This window comes from Rhinoderma darwinii, assembly GCF_050947455.1.
Source record: "Rhinoderma darwinii isolate aRhiDar2 chromosome 5 unlocalized genomic scaffold, aRhiDar2.hap1 SUPER_5_unloc_8, whole genome shotgun sequence".
NCBI lineage: Eukaryota > Metazoa > Chordata > Amphibia > Anura > Rhinodermatidae > Rhinoderma > Rhinoderma darwinii.
Genome location: NW_027461821.1, coordinates 504,462 through 522,763, shown reverse-complemented (window position 1 = coordinate 522,763; position 18,302 = coordinate 504,462). Strand labels below are relative to the sequence as shown.

Here is an 18,302-nt window from a genome sequence, read left to right as displayed (position 1 = left end):
GCCTGCTGAGCAGCACTGACCAACACTGCCTGGGCCCAGGCTTTTATCTCTGAGGCCCCATTATGATGTCAGAAAGCTGGCTCTGGAATCCTGAGGGCTCCACTATGACACGTGCAAAGTTCCGTCTGAACTTTATATAAGACGGTGAGGCTCAGTCAGTCACTCAGTGTTGCCTGAGAGGGCAACACTGCAACAGCCGGCCGCCAGGCTGTCTTTTTTTTGCACAGCTAGTTGCCTCCAGGAGGCCACAAGAGGGAGACAAGGGACTGCAAAATGGAAAATAGGCATCCACCAACTTTACAGACAACTTCTCCTTGCTCCTACAACCTCCATCCTTGCACAGTTTGTTATTCTTCTAGGTAACATAGTAACAAATCCAAATTGCTGCTCTCTTTGTAGGCAAGCAAGGCTTTGTTGCAACTGCAATTCTTACTTCTTCTTGAAATGTAGGGACGACAGTACATTCCATCACATCCATCTAGTGTACACAGGTAGGTCCATTGTGGCGGGCAGGCGAGCGGGCGGGCTGCTTTATTGGCTGTTTGCTGTTCCCCTACTCCACTCCACTATTTGACTGTTGTGCTGCATCAATCAATCAATCAATCAATCAATCAATCAATCAATCAATCAATCAATCAATCAATCAGTGGCTGGCTCAGGTGCAGCTCTTTAACTTACCTAAAAGGGAGGGCGGAGAGAAGACAAGGAAGGTGAATGAGGTGTTCCAATGTGAAATGCCGGAAACACAGAAACACAGACGACACACAACAAGAGGTGGCAATCTATTCATTAATTGCATTTAATCAATGAGCTCATTATCACTCATGCATTTTCCAACAGGTGTTGAAATAATGGGATTAAAAGGGGAGATCCCTTCAGAAAGACAGAAACAATAGCAAAGACAAAAAACACTTTTGGAATCTGCTTTTAGTCAACACATAAGGAAAGGGTGCACCGGTCCTGGAAATACTGCAATACCAGGTCAATGCGTGGAGTGGACAGAGCAAGCTCTATTTCCATCTCCCTGTTCTAAAAATCCATTTAATATATGGTCCCCAGATAGGGGACGTATCAGATATTAAACTGATAAGAACAGATACTACACTTGATCTTAGCCAAAAGGCCGAGAAGCGATAACCCGAACGGGCCGCGCGTTGCCCGAGCCTGCCCGATACTGCTGTTCAGCCCTTGCAGCGATTCAGCCTACTTCTAGGCAATTCCATGGGGCCCTGCAGGCTCACACACTCACAGCTACACGGGAGGTGAATAAAGGCCGGAGAGGAAGCCAGACAGGATTTGCTTCTTTTGCTTGCACCACAATGCAGTGCTGAAAGAGGAGGAATCTACATAAAAACGCCTTCCTGGCAACGCCCAAATGCCCTGCTGCCATGCAGATAAACACTGGCAGCGGCAGCAAGTGCATGCCCACAGCCACCCCTTGTTCCTTCACACCTTGTATCAGCTGTAATCCAGTCCAGTCCAGTGCTGCCTGCTGAGCAGCACTGACCAACACTGCCTGGGCCCAGGCTTTTATCTCTGAGGCCCCATTATGATGTCAGAAAGCTGGCTCTGGAATCCTGAGGGCTCCACTATGACACGTGCAAAGTTCCGTCTGAACTTTATATAAGACGGTGAGGCTCAGTCAGTCACTCAGTGTTGCCTGAGAGGGCAACACTGCAACAGCCGGCCGCCAGGCTGTCTTTTTTTTGCACAGCTAGTTGCCTCCAGGAGGCCACAAGAGGGAGACAAGGGACTGCAAAATGGAAAATAGGCATCCACCAACTTTACAGACAACTTCTCCTTGCTCCTACAACCTCCATCCTTGCACAGTTTGTTATTCTTCTAGGTAACATAGTAACAAATCCAAATTGCTGCTCTCTTTGTAGGCAAGCAAGGCTTTGTTGCAACTGCAATTCTTACTTCTTCTTAAAATGTAGGGACGACAGTACATTCCATCACATCCATCTAGTGTACACAGGTAGGTCCATTGTGGCGGGCAGGCGAGCGGGCGGGCTGCTTTATTGGCTGTTTGCTGTTCCCCTACTCCACTCCACTATTTGACTGTTGTGCTGCATCAATCAATCAATCAATCAATCAATCAATCAATCAATCAATCAATCAATCAATCAGTGGCTGGCTCAGGTGCAGCTCTTTAACTTACCTAAAAGGGAGGGCGGAGAGAAGACAAGGAAGGTGAATGAGGTGTTCCAATGTGAAATGCCGGAAACACAGAAACACAGACGACACACAACAAGAGGTGGCAATCTATTCATTAATTGCATTTAATCAATGAGCTCATTATCACTCATGCATTGTCCAACAGGTGTTGAAATAATGGGATTAAAAGAGGAGATCCCTTCAGAAAGACAGAAACAATAGCAAAGACAAAAAACACTTTTGGAATCTGCTTTTAGTCAACACATAAGGAAAGGGTGCACCGGTCCTGGAAATACTGCAATACCAGGTCAATGCGTGGAGTGGACAGAGCAAGCTCTATTTCCATCTCCCTGTTCTAAAAATCCATTTAATATATGGTCCCCAGATAGGGGACGTATCAGATATTAAACTGATAAGAACAGATACTACACTTGATCTTAGCCAAAAGGCCGAGAAGCGATAACCCGAACGGGCCGCGCGTTGCCCGAGCCTGCCCGATACTGCTGTTCAGCCCTTGCAGCGATTCAGCCTACTTCTAGGCAATTCCATGGGGCCCTGCAGGCTCACACACTCACAGCTACACGGGAGGTGAATAAAGGCCGGAGAGGAAGCCAGACAGGATTTGCTTCTTTTGCTTGCACCACAATGCAGTGCTGAAAGAGGAGGAATCTACATAAAAACGCCTTCCTGGCAACGCCCAAATGCCCTGCTGCCATGCAGATAAACACTGGCAGCGGCAGCAAGTGCATGCCCACAGCCACCCCTTGTTCCTTCACACCTTGTATCAGCTGTAATCCAGTCCAGTCCAGTGCTGCCTGCTGAGCAGCACTGACCAACACTGCCTGGGCCCAGGCTTTTATCTCTGAGGCCCCATTATGATGTCAGAAAGCTGGCTCTGGAATCCTGAGGGCTCCACTATGACACGTGCAAAGTTCCGTCTGAACTTTATATAAGACGGTGAGGCTCAGTCAGTCACTCAGTGTTGCCTGAGAGGGCAACACTGCAACAGCCGGCCGCCAGGCTGTCTTTTTTTTGCACAGCTAGTTGCCTCCAGGAGGCCACAAGAGGGAGACAAGGGACTGCAAAATGGAAAATAGGCATCCACCAACTTTACAGACAACTTCTCCTTGCTCCTACAACCTCCATCCTTGCACAGTTTGTTATTCTTCTAGGTAACATAGTAACAAATCCAAATTGCTGCTCTCTTTGTAGGCAAGCAAGGCTTTGTTGCAACTGCAATTCTTACTTCTTCTTAAAATGTAGGGACGACAGTACATTCCATCACATCCATCTAGTGTACACAGGTAGGTCCATTGTGGCGGGCAGGCGAGCGGGCGGGCTGCTTTATTGGCTGTTTGCTGTTCCCCTACTCCACTCCACTATTTGACTGTTGTGCTGCATCAATCAATCAATCAATCAATCAATCAATCAATCAATCAATCAGTGGCTGGCTCAGGTGCAGCTCTTTAACTTACCTAAAAGGGAGGGCGGAGAGAAGACAAGGAAGGTGAATGAGGTGTTCCAATGTGAAATGCCGGAAACACAGAAACACAGACGACACACAACAAGAGGTGGCAATCTATTCATTAATTGCATTTAATCAATGAGCTCATTATCACTCATGCATTGTCCAACAGGTGTTGAAATAATGGGATTAAAAGAGGAGATCCCTTCAGAAAGACAGAAACAATAGCAAAGACAAAAAACACTTTTGGAATCTGCTTTTAGTCAACACATAAGGAAAGGGTGCACCGGTCCTGGAAATACTGCAATACCAGGTCAATGCGTGGAGTGGACAGAGCAAGCTCTATTTCCATCTCCCTGTTCTAAAAATCCATTTAATATATGGTCCCCAGATAGGGGACGTATCAGATATTTAACTGATAAGAACAGATACTACACTTGATCTTAGCCAAAAGGCCGAGAAGCGATAACCCGAACGGGCCGCGCGTTGCCCGAGCCTGCCCGATACTGCTGTTCAGCCCTTGCAGCGATTCAGCCTACTTCTAGGCAATTCCATGGGGCCCTGCAGGCTCACACACTCACAGCTACACGGGAGGTGAATAAAGGCCGGAGAGGAAGCCAGACAGGATTTGCTTCTTTTGCTTGCACCACAATGCAGTGCTGAAAGAGGAGGAATCTACATAAAAACGCCTTCCTGGCAACGCCCAAATGCCCTGCTGCCATGCAGATAAACACTGGCAGCGGCAGCAAGTGCATGCCCACAGCCACCCCTTGTTCCTTCACACCTTGTATCAGCTGTAATCCAGTCCAGTCCAGTGCTGCCTGCTGAGCAGCACTGACCAACACTGCCTGGGCCCAGGCTTTTATCTCTGAGGCCCCATTATGATGTCAGAAAGCTGGCTCTGGAATCCTGAGGGCTCCACTATGACACGTGCAAAGTTCCGTCTGAACTTTATATAAGACGGTGAGGCTCAGTCAGTCACTCAGTGTTGCCTGAGAGGGCAACACTGCAACAGCCGGCCGCCAGGCTGTCTTTTTTTTGCACAGCTAGTTGCCTCCAGGAGGCCACAAGAGGGAGACAAGGGACTGCAAAATGGAAAATAGGCATCCACCAACTTTACAGACAACTTCTCCTTGCTCCTACAACCTCCATCCTTGCACAGTTTGTTATTCTTCTAGGTAACATAGTAACAAATCCAAATTGCTGCTCTCTTTGTAGGCAAGCAAGGCTTTGTTGCAACTGCAATTCTTACTTCTTCTTGAAATGTAGGGACGACAGTACATTCCATCACATCCATCTAGTGTACACAGGTAGGTCCATTGTGGCGGGCAGGCGAGCGGGCGGGCTGCTTTATTGGCTGTTTGCTGTTCCCCTACTCCACTCCACTATTTGACTGTTGTGCTGCATCAATCAATCAATCAATCAATCAATCAATCAATCAATCAATCAATCAATCAATCAGTGGCTGGCTCAGGTGCAGCTCTTTAACTTACCTAAAAGGGAGGGCGGAGAGAAGACAAGGAAGGTGAATGAGGTGTTCCAATGTGAAATGCCGGAAACACAGAAACACAGACGACACACAACAAGAGGTGGCAATCTATTCATTAATTGCATTTAATCAATGAGCTCATTATCACTCATGCATTGTCCAACAGGTGTTGAAATAATGGGATTAAAAGGGGAGATCCCTTCAGAAAGACAGAAACAATAGCAAAGACAAAAAACACTTTTGGAATCTGCTTTTAGTCAACACATAAGGAAAGGGTGCACCGGTCCTGGAAATACTGCAATACCAGGTCAATGCGTGGAGTGGACAGAGCAAGCTCTATTTCCATCTCCCTGTTCTAAAAATCCATTTAATATATGGTCCCCAGATAGGGGACGTATCAGATATTAAACTGATAAGAACAGATACTACACTTGATCTTAGCCAAAAGGCCGAGAAGCGATAACCCGAACGGGCCGCGCGTTGCCCGAGCCTGCCCGATACTGCTGTTCAGCCCTTGCAGCGATTCAGCCTACTTCTAGGCAATTCCATGGGGCCCTGCAGGCTCACACACTCACAGCTACACGGGAGGTGAATAAAGGCCGGAGAGGAAGCCAGACAGGATTTGCTTCTTTTGCTTGCACCACAATGCAGTGCTGAAAGAGGAGGAATCTACATAAAAACGCCTTCCTGGCAACGCCCAAATGCCCTGCTGCCATGCAGATAAACACTGGCAGCGGCAGCAAGTGCATGCCCACAGCCACCCCTTGTTCCTTCACACCTTGTATCAGCTGTAATCCAGTCCAGTCCAGTGCTGCCTGCTGAGCAGCACTGACCCTGGGCCCAGGCTTTTATCTCTGAGGCCCCATTATGATGTCAGAAAGCTGGCTCTGGAATCCTGAGGGCTCCACTATGACACGTGCAAAGTTCCGTCTGAACTTTATATAAGACGGTGAGGCTCAGTCAGTCACTCAGTGTTGCCTGAGAGGGCAACACTGCAACAGCCGGCCGCCAGGCTGTCTTTTTTTTGCACAGCTAGTTGCCTCCAGGAGGCCACAAGAGGGAGACAAGGGACTGCAAAATGGAAAATAGGCATCCACCAACTTTACAGACAACTTCTCCTTGCTCCTACAACCTCCATCCTTGCACAGTTTGTTATTCTTCTAGGTAACATAGTAACAAATCCAAATTGCTGCTCTCTTTGTAGGCAAGCAAGGCTTTGTTGCAACTGCAATTCTTACTTCTTCTTGAAATGTAGGGACGACAGTACATTCCATCACATCCATCTAGTGTACACAGGTAGGTCCATTGTGGCGGGCAGGCGAGCGGGCGGGCTGCTTTATTGGCTGTTTGCTGTTCCCCTACTCCACTCCACTATTTGACTGTTGTGCTGCATCAATCAATCAATCAATCAATCAATCAATCAATCAATCAATCAATCAATCAATCAATCAATCAGTGGCTGGCTCAGGTGCAGCTCTTTAACTTACCTAAAAGGGAGGGCGGAGAGAAGACAAGGAAGGTGAATGAGGTGTTCCAATGTGAAATGCCGGAAACACAGAAACACAGACGACACACAACAAGAGGTGGCAATCTATTCATTAATTGCATTTAATCAATGAGCTCATTATCACTCATGCATTGTCCAACAGGTGTTGAAATAATGGGATTAAAAGGGGAGATCCCTTCAGAAAGACAGAAACAATAGCAAAGACAAAAAACACTTTTGGAATCTGCTTTTAGTCAACACATAAGGAAAGGGTGCACCGGTCCTGGAAATACTGCAATACCAGGTCAATGCGTGGAGTGGACAGAGCAAGCTCTATTTCCATCTCCCTGTTCTAAAAATCCATTTAATATATGGTCCCCAGATAGGGGACGTATCAGATATTAAACTGATAAGAACAGATACTACACTTGATCTTAGCCAAAAGGCCGAGAAGCGATAACCCGAACGGGCCGCGCGTTGCCCGAGCCTGCCCGATACTGCTGTTCAGCCCTTGCAGCGATTCAGCCTACTTCTAGGCAATTCCATGGGGCCCTGCAGGCTCACACACTCACAGCTACACGGGAGGTGAATAAAGGCCGGAGAGGAAGCCAGACAGGATTTGCTTCTTTTGCTTGCACCACAATGCAGTGCTGAAAGAGGAGGAATCTACATAAAAACGCCTTCCTGGCAACGCCCAAATGCCCTGCTGCCATGCAGATAAACACTGGCAGCGGCAGCAAGTGCATGCCCACAGCCACCCCTTGTTCCTTCACACCTTGTATCAGCTGTAATCCAGTCCAGTCCAGTGCTGCCTGCTGAGCAGCACTGACCAACACTGCCTGGGCCCAGGCTTTTATCTCTGAGGCCCCATTATGATGTCAGAAAGCTGGCTCTGGAATCCTGAGGGCTCCACTATGACACGTGCAAAGTTCCGTCTGAACTTTATATAAGACGGTGAGGCTCAGTCAGTCACTCAGTGTTGCCTGAGAGGGCAACACTGCAACAGCCGGCCGCCAGGCTGTCTTTTTTTTGCACAGCTAGTTGCCTCCAGGAGGCCACAAGAGGGAGACAAGGGACTGCAAAATGGAAAATAGGCATCCACCAACTTTACAGACAACTTCTCCTTGCTCCTACAACCTCCATCCTTGCACAGTTTGTTATTCTTCTAGGTAACATAGTAACAAATCCAAATTGCTGCTCTCTTTGTAGGCAAGCAAGGCTTTGTTGCAACTGCAATTCTTACTTCTTCTTGAAATGTAGGGACGACAGTACATTCCATCACATCCATCTAGTGTACACAGGTAGGTCCATTGTGGCGGGCAGGCGAGCGGGCGGGCTGCTTTATTGGCTGTTTGCTGTTCCCCTACTCCACTCCACTATTTGACTGTTGTGCTGCAATCAATCAATCAATCAATCAATCAATCAATCAATCAATCAGTGGCTGGCTCAGGTGCAGCTCTTTAACTTACCTAAAAGGGAGGGCGGAGAGAAGACAAGGAAGGTGAATGAGGTGTTCCAATGTGAAATGCCGGAAACACAGAAACACAGACGACACACAACAAGAGGTGGCAATCTATTCATTAATTGCATTTAATCAATGAGCTCATTATCACTCATGCATTGTCCAACAGGTGTTGAAATAATGGGATTAAAAGGGGAGATCCCTTCAGAAAGACAGAAACAATAGCAAAGACAAAAAACACTTTTGGAATCTGCTTTTAGTCAACACATAAGGAAAGGGTGCACCGGTCCTGGAAATACTGCAATACCAGGTCAATGCGTGGAGTGGACAGAGCAAGCTCTATTTCCATCTCCCTGTTCTAAAAATCCATTTAATATATGGTCCCCAGATAGGGGACGTATCAGATATTAAACTGATAAGAACAGATACTACACTTGATCTTAGCCAAAAGGCCGAGAAGCGATAACCCGAACGGGCCGCGCGTTGCCCGAGCCTGCCCGATACTGCTGTTCAGCCCTTGCAGCGATTCAGCCTACTTCTAGGCAATTCCATGGGGCCCTGCAGGCTCACACACTCACAGCTACACGGGAGGTGAATAAAGGCCGGAGAGGAAGCCAGACAGGATTTGCTTCTTTTGCTTGCACCACAATGCAGTGCTGAAAGAGGAGGAATCTACATAAAAACGCCTTCCTGGCAACGCCCAAATGCCCTGCTGCCATGCAGATAAACACTGGCAGCGGCAGCAAGTGCATGCCCACAGCCACCCCTTGTTCCTTCACACCTTGTATCAGCTGTAATCCAGTCCAGTCCAGTGCTGCCTGCTGAGCAGCACTGACCAACACTGCCTGGGCCCAGGCTTTTATCTCTGAGGCCCCATTATGATGTCAGAAAGCTGGCTCTGGAATCCTGAGGGCTCCACTATGACACGTGCAAAGTTCCGTCTGAACTTTATATAAGACGGTGAGGCTCAGTCAGTCACTCAGTGTTGCCTGAGAGGGCAACACTGCAACAGCCGGCCGCCAGGCTGTCTTTTTTTTGCACAGCTAGTTGCCTCCAGGAGGCCACAAGAGGGAGACAAGGGACTGCAAAATGGAAAATAGGCATCCACCAACTTTACAGACAACTTCTCCTTGCTCCTACAACCTCCATCCTTGCACAGTTTGTTATTCTTCTAGGTAACATAGTAACAAATCCAAATTGCTGCTCTCTTTGTAGGCAAGCAAGGCTTTGTTGCAACTGCAATTCTTACTTCTTCTTGAAATGTAGGGACGACAGTACATTCCATCACATCCATCTAGTGTACACAGGTAGGTCCATTGTGGCGGGCAGGCGAGCGGGCGGGCTGCTTTATTGGCTGTTTGCTGTTCCCCTACTCCACTCCACTATTTGACTGTTGTGCTGCATCAATCAATCAATCAATCAATCAATCAATCAATCAATCAATCAATCAGTGGCTGGCTCAGGTGCAGCTCTTTAACTTACCTAAAAGGGAGGGCGGAGAGAAGACAAGGAAGGTGAATGAGGTGTTCCAATGTGAAATGCCGGAAACACAGAAACACAGACGACACACAACAAGAGGTGGCAATCTATTCATTAATTGCATTTAATCAATGAGCTCATTATCACTCATGCATTGTCCAACAGGTGTTGAAATAATGGGATTAAAAGGGGAGATCCCTTCAGAAAGACAGAAACAATAGCAAAGACAAAAAACACTTTTGGAATCTGCTTTTAGTCAACACATAAGGAAAGGGTGCACCGGTCCTGGAAATACTGCAATACCAGGTCAATGCGTGGAGTGGACAGAGCAAGCTCTATTTCCATCTCCCTGTTCTAAAAATCCATTTAATATATGGTCCCCAGATAGGGGACGTATCAGATATTAAACTGATAAGAACAGATACTACACTTGATCTTAGCCAAAAGGCCGAGAAGCGATAACCCGAACGGGCCGCGCGTTGCCCGAGCCTGCCCGATACTGCTGTTCAGCCCTTGCAGCGATTCAGCCTACTTCTAGGCAATTCCATGGGGCCCTGCAGGCTCACACACTCACAGCTACACGGGAGGTGAATAAAGGCCGGAGAGGAAGCCAGACAGGATTTGCTTCTTTTGCTTGCACCACAATGCAGTGCTGAAAGAGGAGGAATCTACATAAAAACGCCTTCCTGGCAACGCCCAAATGCCCTGCTGCCATGCAGATAAACACTGGCAGCGGCAGCAAGTGCATGCCCACAGCCACCCCTTGTTCCTTCACACCTTGTATCAGCTGTAATCCAGTCCAGTCCAGTGCTGCCTGCTGAGCAGCACTGACCAACACTGCCTGGGCCCAGGCTTTTATCTCTGAGGCCCCATTATGATGTCAGAAAGCTGGCTCTGGAATCCTGAGGGCTCCACTATGACACGTGCAAAGTTCCGTCTGAACTTTATATAAGACGGTGAGGCTCAGTCAGTCACTCAGTGTTGCCTGAGAGGGCAACACTGCAACAGCCGGCCGCCAGGCTGTCTTTTTTTTGCACAGCTAGTTGCCTCCAGGAGGCCACAAGAGGGAGACAAGGGACTGCAAAATGGAAAATAGGCATCCACCAACTTTACAGACAACTTCTCCTTGCTCCTACAACCTCCATCCTTGCACAGTTTGTTATTCTTCTAGGTAACATAGTAACAAATCCAAATTGCTGCTCTCTTTGTAGGCAAGCAAGGCTTTGTTGCAACTGCAATTCTTACTTCTTCTTGAAATGTAGGGACGACAGTACATTCCATCACATCCATCTAGTGTACACAGGTAGGTCCATTGTGGCGGGCAGGCGAGCGGGCGGGCTGCTTTATTGGCTGTTTGCTGTTCCCCTACTCCACTCCACTATTTGACTGTTGTGCTGCATCAATCAATCAATCAATCAATCAATCAATCAATCAATCAATCAATCAATCAGTGGCTGGCTCAGGTGCAGCTCTTTAACTTACCTAAAAGGGAGGGCGGAGAGAAGACAAGGAAGGTGAATGAGGTGTTCCAATGTGAAATGCCGGAAACACAGAAACACAGACGACACACAACAAGAGGTGGCAATCTATTCATTAATTGCATTTAATCAATGAGCTCATTATCACTCATGCATTGTCCAACAGGTGTTGAAATAATGGGATTAAAAGGGGAGATCCCTTCAGAAAGACAGAAACAATAGCAAAGACAAAAAACACTTTTGGAATCTGCTTTTAGTCAACACATAAGGAAAGGGTGCACCGGTCCTGGAAATACTGCAATACCAGGTCAATGCGTGGAGTGGACAGAGCAAGCTCTATTTCCATCTCCCTGTTCTAAAAATCCATTTAATATATGGTCCCCAGATAGGGGACGTATCAGATATTAAACTGATAAGAACAGATACTACACTTGATCTTAGCCAAAAGGCCGAGAAGCGATAACCCGAACGGGCCGCGCGTTGCCCGAGCCTGCCCGATACTGCTGTTCAGCTCTTGCAGCGATTCAGCCTACTTCTAGGCAATTCCATGGGGCCCTGCAGGCTCACACACTCACAGCTACACGGGAGGTGAATAAAGGCCGGAGAGGAAGCCAGACAGGATTTGCTTCTTTTGCTTGCACCACAATGCAGTGCTGAAAGAGGAGGAATCTACATAAAAACGCCTTCCTGGCAACGCCCAAATGCCCTGCTGCCATGCAGATAAACACTGGCAGCGGCAGCAAGTGCATGCCCACAGCCACCCCTTGTTCCTTCACACCTTGTATCAGCTGTAATCCAGTCCAGTCCAGTGCTGCCTGCTGAGCAGCACTGACCAACACTGCCTGGGCCCAGGCTTTTATCTCTGAGGCCCCATTATGATGTCAGAAAGCTGGCTCTGGAATCCTGAGGGCTCCACTATGACACGTGCAAAGTTCCGTCTGAACTTTATATAAGACGGTGAGGCTCAGTCAGTCACTCAGTGTTGCCTGAGAGGGCAACACTGCAACAGCCGGCCGCCAGGCTGTCTTTTTTTTGCACAGCTAGTTGCCTCCAGGAGGCCACAAGAGGGAGACAAGGGACTGCAAAATGGAAAATAGGCATCCACCAACTTTACAGACAACTTCTCCTTGCTCCTACAACCTCCATCCTTGCACAGTTTGTTATTCTTCTAGGTAACATAGTAACAAATCCAAATTGCTGCTCTCTTTGTAGGCAAGCAAGGCTTTGTTGCAACTGCAATTCTTACTTCTTCTTGAAATGTAGGGACGACAGTACATTCCATCACATCCATCTAGTGTACACAGGTAGGTCCATTGTGGCGGGCAGGCGAGCGGGCGGGCTGCTTTATTGGCTGTTTGCTGTTCCCCTACTCCACTCCACTATTTGACTGTTGTGCTGCATCAATCAATCAATCAATCAATCAATCAATCAATCAATCAATCAATCAATCAGTGGCTGGCTCAGGTGCAGCTCTTTAACTTACCTAAAAGGGAGGGCGGAGAGAAGACAAGGAAGGTGAATGAGGTGTTCCAATGTGAAATGCCGGAAACACAGAAACACAGACGACACACAACAAGAGGTGGCAATCTATTCATTAATTGCATTTAATCAATGAGCTCATTATCACTCATGCATTGTCCAACAGGTGTTGAAATAATGGGATTAAAAGGGGAGATCCCTTCAGAAAGACAGAAACAATAGCAAAGACAAAAAACACTTTTGGAATCTGCTTTTAGTCAACACATAAGGAAAGGGTGCACCGGTCCTGGAAATACTGCAATACCAGGTCAATGCGTGGAGTGGACAGAGCAAGCTCTATTTCCATCTCCCTGTTCTAAAAATCCATTTAATATATGGTCCCCAGATAGGGGACGTATCAGATATTAAACTGATAAGAACAGATACTACACTTGATCTTAGCCAAAAGGCCGAGAAGCGATAACCCGAACGGGCCGCGCGTTGCCCGAGCCTGCCCGATACTGCTGTTCAGCCCTTGCAGCGATTCAGCCTACTTCTAGGCAATTCCATGGGGCCCTGCAGGCTCACACACTCACAGCTACACGGGAGGTGAATAAAGGCCGGAGAGGAAGCCAGACAGGATTTGCTTCTTTTGCTTGCACCACAATGCAGTGCTGAAAGAGGAGGAATCTACATAAAAACGCCTTCCTGGCAACGCCCAAATGCCCTGCTGCCATGCAGATAAACACTGGCAGCGGCAGCAAGTGCATGCCCACAGCCACCCCTTGTTCCTTCACACCTTGTATCAGCTGTAATCCAGTCCAGTCCAGTGCTGCCTGCTGAGCAGCACTGACCAACACTGCCTGGGCCCAGGCTTTTATCTCTGAGGCCCCATTATGATGTCAGAAAGCTGGCTCTGGAATCCTGAGGGCTCCACTATGACACGTGCAAAGTTCCGTCTGAACTTTATATAAGACGGTGAGGCTCAGTCAGTCACTCAGTGTTGCCTGAGAGGGCAACACTGCAACAGCCGGCCGCCAGGCTGTCTTTTTTTTGCACAGCTAGTTGCCTCCAGGAGGCCACAAGAGGGAGACAAGGGACTGCAAAATGGAAAATAGGCATCCACCAACTTTACAGACAACTTCTCCTTGCTCCTACAACCTCCATCCTTGCACAGTTTGTTATTCTTCTAGGTAACATAGTAACAAATCCAAATTGCTGCTCTCTTTGTAGGCAAGCAAGGCTTTGTTGCAACTGCAATTCTTACTTCTTCTTGAAATGTAGGGACGACAGTACATTCCATCACATCCATCTAGTGTACACAGGTAGGTCCATTGTGGCGGGCAGGCGAGCGGGCGGGCTGCTTTATTGGCTGTTTGCTGTTCCCCTACTCCACTCCACTATTTGACTGTTGTGCTGCATCAATCAATCAATCAATCAATCAATCAATCAATCAATCAATCAATCAATCAATCAATCAATCAGTGGCTGGCTCAGGTGCAGCTCTTTAACTTACCTAAAAGGGAGGGCGGAGAGAAGACAAGGAAGGTGAATGAGGTGTTCCAATGTGAAATGCCGGAAACACAGAAACACAGACGACACACAACAAGAGGTGGCAATCTATTCATTAATTGCATTTAATCAATGAGCTCATTATCACTCATGCATTGTCCAACAGGTGTTGAAATAATGGGATTAAAAGGGGAGATCCCTTCAGAAAGACAGAAACAATAGCAAAGACAAAAAACACTTTTGGAATCTGCTTTTAGTCAACACATAAGGAAAGGGTGCAGCGGTCCTGGAAATACTGCAATACCAGGTCAATGCGTGGAGTGGACAGAGCAAGCTCTATTTCCATCTCCCTGTTCTAAAAATCCATTTAATATATGGTCCCCAGATAGGGGACGTATCAGATATTAAACTGATAAGAACAGATACTACACTTGATCTTAGCCAAAAGGCCGAGAAGCGATAACCCGAACGGGCCGCGCGTTGCCCGAGCCTGCCCGATACTGCTGTTCAGCCCTTGCAGCGATTCAGCCTACTTCTAGGCAATTCCATGGGGCCCTGCAGGCTCACACACTCACAGCTACACGGGAGGTGAATAAAGGCCGGAGAGGAAGCCAGACAGGATTTGCTTCTTTTGCTTGCACCACAATGCAGTGCTGAAAGAGGAGGAATCTACATAAAAACGCCTTCCTGGCAACGCCCAAATGCCCTGCTGCCATGCAGATAAACACTGGCAGCGGCAGCAAGTGCATGCCCACAGCCACCCCTTGTTCCTTCACACCTTGTATCAGCTGTAATCCAGTCCAGTCCAGTGCTGCCTGCTGAGCAGCACTGACCAACACTGCCTGGGCCCAGGCTTTTATCTCTGAGGCCCCATTATGATGTCAGAAAGCTGGCTCTGGAATCCTGAGGGCTCCACTATGACACGTGCAAAGTTCCGTCTGAACTTTATATAAGACGGTGAGGCTCAGTCAGTCACTCAGTGTTGCCTGAGAGGGCAACACTGCAACAGCCGGCCGCCAGGCTGTCTTTTTTTTGCACAGCTAGTTGCCTCCAGGAGGCCACAAGAGGGAGACAAGGGACTGCAAAATGGAAAATAGGCATCCACCAACTTTACAGACAACTTCTCCTTGCTCCTACAACCTCCATCCTTGCACAGTTTGTTATTCTTCTAGGTAACATAGTAACAAATCCAAATTGCTGCTCTCTTTGTAGGCAAGCAAGGCTTTGTTGCAACTGCAATTCTTACTTCTTCTTGAAGTGTAGGGACGACAGTACATTCCATCACATCCATCTAGTGTACACAGGTAGGTCCATTGTGGCGGGCAGGCGAGCGGGCGGGCTGCTTTATTGGCTGTTTGCTGTTCCCCTACTCCACTCCACTATTTGACTGTTGTGCTGCATCAATCAATCAATCAATCAATCATCCAATCAGTGGCTGGCTCAGGTGCAGCTCTTTAACTTACCTAAAAGGGAGGGCGGAGAGAAGACAAGGAAGGTGAATGAGGTGTTCCAATGTGAAATGCCGGAAACACAGAAACACAGACGACACACAACAAGAGGTGGCAATCTATTCATTAATTGCATTTAATCAATGAGCTCATTATCACTCATGCATTGTCCAACAGGTGTTGAAATAATGGGATTAAAAGGGGAGATCCCTTCAGAAAGACAGAAACAATAGCAAAGACAAAAAACACTTTTGGAATCTGCTTTTAGTCAACACATAAGGAAAGGGTGCACCGGTCCTGGAAATACTGCAATACCAGGTCAATGCGTGGAGTGGACAGAGCAAGCTCTATTTCCATCTCCCTGTTCTAAAAATCCATTTAATATATGGTCCCCAGATAGGGGACGTATCAGATATTAAACTGATAAGAACAGATACTACACTTGATCTTAGCCAAAAGGCCGAGAAGCGATAACCCGAACGGGCCGCGCGTTGCCCGAGCCTGCCCGATACTGCTGTTCAGCCCTTGCAGCGATTCAGCCTACTTCTAGGCAATTCCATGGGGCCCTGCAGGCTCACACACTCACAGCTACACGGGAGGTGAATAAAGGCCGGAGAGGAAGCCAGACAGGATTTGCTTCTTTTGCTTGCACCACAATGCAGTGCTGAAAGAGGAGGAATCTACATAAAGACGCCTTCCTGGCAACGCCCAAATGCCCTGCTGCCATGCAGATAAACACTGGCAGCGGCAGCAAGTGCATGCCCACAGCCACCCCTTGTTCCTTCACACCTTGTATCAGCTGTAATCCAGTCCAGTCCAGTGCTGCCTGCTGAGCAGCACTGACCAACACTGCCTGGGCCCAGGCTTTTATCTCTGAGGCCCCATTATGATGTCAGAAAGCTGGCTCTGGAATCCTGAGGGCTCCACTATGACACGTGCAAAGTTCCGTCTGAACTTTATATAAGACGGTGAGGCTCAGTCAGTCACTCAGTGTTGCCTGAGAGGGCAACACTGCAACAGCCGGCCGCCAGGCTGTCTTTTTTTTGCACAGCTAGTTGCCTCTAGGAGGCCACAAGAGGGAGACAAGGGACTGCAAAATGGAAAATAGGCATCCACCAACTTTACAGACAACTTCTCCTTGCTCCTACAACCTCCATCCTTGCACAGTTTGTTATTCTTCTAGGTAACATAGTAACAAATCCAAATTGCTGCTCTCTTTGTAGGCAAGCAAGGCTTTGTTGCAACTGCAATTCTTACTTCTTCTTGAAATGTAGGGACGACAGTACATTCCATCACATCCATCTAGTGTACACAGGTAGGTCCATTGTGGCGGGCAGGCGAGCGGGCGGGCTGCTTTATTGGCTGTTTGCTGTTCCCCTACTCCACTCCACTATTTGACTGTTGTGCTGCATCAATCAATCAATCAATCAATCAATCAATCAATCAATCAATCAATCAATCAATCAATCAATCAATCAATCAATCAGTGGCTGGCTCAGGTGCAGCTCTTTAACTTACCTAAAAGGGAGGGCGGAGAGAAGACAAGGAAGGTGAATGAGGTGTTCCAATGTGAAATGCCGGAAACACAGAAACACAGACGACACACAACAAGAGGTGGCAATCTATTCATTAATTGCATTTAATCAATGATCTCATTATCACTCATGCATTGTCCAACAGGTGTTGAAATAATGGGATTAAAAGGGGAGATCCCTTCAGAAAGACAGAAACAATAGCAAAGACAAAAAACACTTTTGGAATCTGCTTTTAGTCAACACATAAGGAAAGGGTGCACCGGTCCTGGAAATACTGCAATACCAGGTCAATGCGTGGAGTGGACAGAGCAAGCTCTATTTCCATCTCCCTGTTCTAAAAATCCATTTAATATATGGTCCCCAGATAGGGGACGTATCAGATATTAAACTGATAAGAACAGATACTACACTTGATCTTAGCCAAAAGGCCGAGAAGCGATAACCCGAACGGGCCGCGCGTTGCCCGAGCCTGCCCGATACTGCTGTTCAGCCCTTGCAGCGATTCAGCCTACTTCTAGGCAATTCCATGGGGCCCTGCAGGCTCACACACTCACAGCTACACGGGAGGTGAATAAAGGCCGGAGAGGAAGCCAGACAGGATTTGCTTCTTTTGCTTGCACCACAATGCAGTGCTGAAAGAGGAGGAATCTACATAAAAACGCCTTCCTGGCAACGCCCAAATGCCCTGCTACCATGCAGATAAACACTGGCAGCGGCAGCAAGTGCATGCCCACAGCCACCCCTTGTTCCTTCACACCTTGTATCAGCTGTAATCCAGTCCAGTCCAGTGCTGCCTGCTGAGCAGCACTGACCAACACTGCCTGGGCCCAGGCTTTTATCTCTGAGGCCCCATTATGATGTCAGAAAGCTGGCTCTGGAATCCTGAGGGCTCCACTATGACACGTGCAAAGTTCCGTCTGAACTTTATATAAGACGGTGAGGCTCAGTCAGTCACTCAGTGTTGCCTGAGAGGGCAACACTGCAACAGCCGGCCGCCAGGCTGTCTTTTTTTTGCACAGCTAGTTGCCTCCAGGAGGCCACAAGAGGGAGACAAGGGACTGCAAAATGGAAAATAGGCATCCACCAACTTTACAGACAACTTCTCCTTGCTCCTACAACCTCCATCCTTGCACAGTTTGTTATTCTTCTAGGTAACATAGTAACAAATCCAAATTGCTGCTCTCTTTGTAGGCAAGCAAGGCTTTGTTGCAACTGCAATTCTTACTTCTTCTTGAAATGTAGGGACGACAGTACATTCCATCACATCCATCTAGTGTACACAGGTAGGTCCATTGTGGCGGGCAGGCGAGCGGGCGGGCTGCTTTATTGGCTG

The 18,302-nt window shown here is 47.8% G+C and overlaps 12 non-coding genes across 12 annotated transcripts; all 12 read right to left on the bottom strand.

Moving 5' to 3' along the window:
- Positions 1 to 944: 944 nt before the first annotated feature.
- LOC142697476 (U2 spliceosomal RNA) lies at positions 945 to 1,135 on the bottom strand. The gene has a single exon (XR_012865266.1). It is a non-coding gene; the product is annotated as a U2 spliceosomal RNA (small nuclear RNA).
- Positions 1,136 to 2,427: 1,292 nt separating this feature from the next.
- LOC142697475 (U2 spliceosomal RNA) lies at positions 2,428 to 2,618 on the bottom strand. Its single transcript, XR_012865265.1, has one exon. It is a non-coding gene; the product is annotated as a U2 spliceosomal RNA (small nuclear RNA).
- Positions 2,619 to 3,898: 1,280 nt separating this feature from the next.
- LOC142697688 (U2 spliceosomal RNA) lies at positions 3,899 to 4,089 on the bottom strand. Its single transcript, XR_012865458.1, has one exon. It is a non-coding gene; the product is annotated as a U2 spliceosomal RNA (small nuclear RNA).
- A 1,292-nt stretch (positions 4,090 to 5,381) lies between these two features.
- On the bottom strand, positions 5,382 to 5,572 carry LOC142697474 (U2 spliceosomal RNA). Its single transcript, XR_012865264.1, has one exon. It is a non-coding gene; the product is annotated as a U2 spliceosomal RNA (small nuclear RNA).
- A 1,292-nt stretch (positions 5,573 to 6,864) lies between these two features.
- Positions 6,865 to 7,055, bottom strand: LOC142697471 (U2 spliceosomal RNA). The gene has a single exon (XR_012865263.1). It is a non-coding gene; the product is annotated as a U2 spliceosomal RNA (small nuclear RNA).
- A 1,277-nt stretch (positions 7,056 to 8,332) lies between these two features.
- Positions 8,333 to 8,523, bottom strand: LOC142697470 (U2 spliceosomal RNA). Its single transcript, XR_012865262.1, has one exon. It is a non-coding gene; the product is annotated as a U2 spliceosomal RNA (small nuclear RNA).
- Positions 8,524 to 9,807: 1,284 nt separating this feature from the next.
- Positions 9,808 to 9,998, bottom strand: LOC142697469 (U2 spliceosomal RNA). The gene has a single exon (XR_012865261.1). It is a non-coding gene; the product is annotated as a U2 spliceosomal RNA (small nuclear RNA).
- Positions 9,999 to 11,286: 1,288 nt separating this feature from the next.
- On the bottom strand, positions 11,287 to 11,477 carry LOC142697468 (U2 spliceosomal RNA). The gene has a single exon (XR_012865260.1). It is a non-coding gene; the product is annotated as a U2 spliceosomal RNA (small nuclear RNA).
- A 1,288-nt stretch (positions 11,478 to 12,765) lies between these two features.
- Positions 12,766 to 12,956, bottom strand: LOC142697467 (U2 spliceosomal RNA). Its single transcript, XR_012865259.1, has one exon. It is a non-coding gene; the product is annotated as a U2 spliceosomal RNA (small nuclear RNA).
- A 1,300-nt stretch (positions 12,957 to 14,256) lies between these two features.
- On the bottom strand, positions 14,257 to 14,447 carry LOC142697689 (U2 spliceosomal RNA). The gene has a single exon (XR_012865459.1). It is a non-coding gene; the product is annotated as a U2 spliceosomal RNA (small nuclear RNA).
- Positions 14,448 to 15,715: 1,268 nt separating this feature from the next.
- LOC142697466 (U2 spliceosomal RNA) lies at positions 15,716 to 15,906 on the bottom strand. Its single transcript, XR_012865258.1, has one exon. It is a non-coding gene; the product is annotated as a U2 spliceosomal RNA (small nuclear RNA).
- A 1,312-nt stretch (positions 15,907 to 17,218) lies between these two features.
- On the bottom strand, positions 17,219 to 17,409 carry LOC142697464 (U2 spliceosomal RNA). Its single transcript, XR_012865256.1, has one exon. It is a non-coding gene; the product is annotated as a U2 spliceosomal RNA (small nuclear RNA).
- Positions 17,410 to 18,302: the final 893 nt, after the last annotated feature.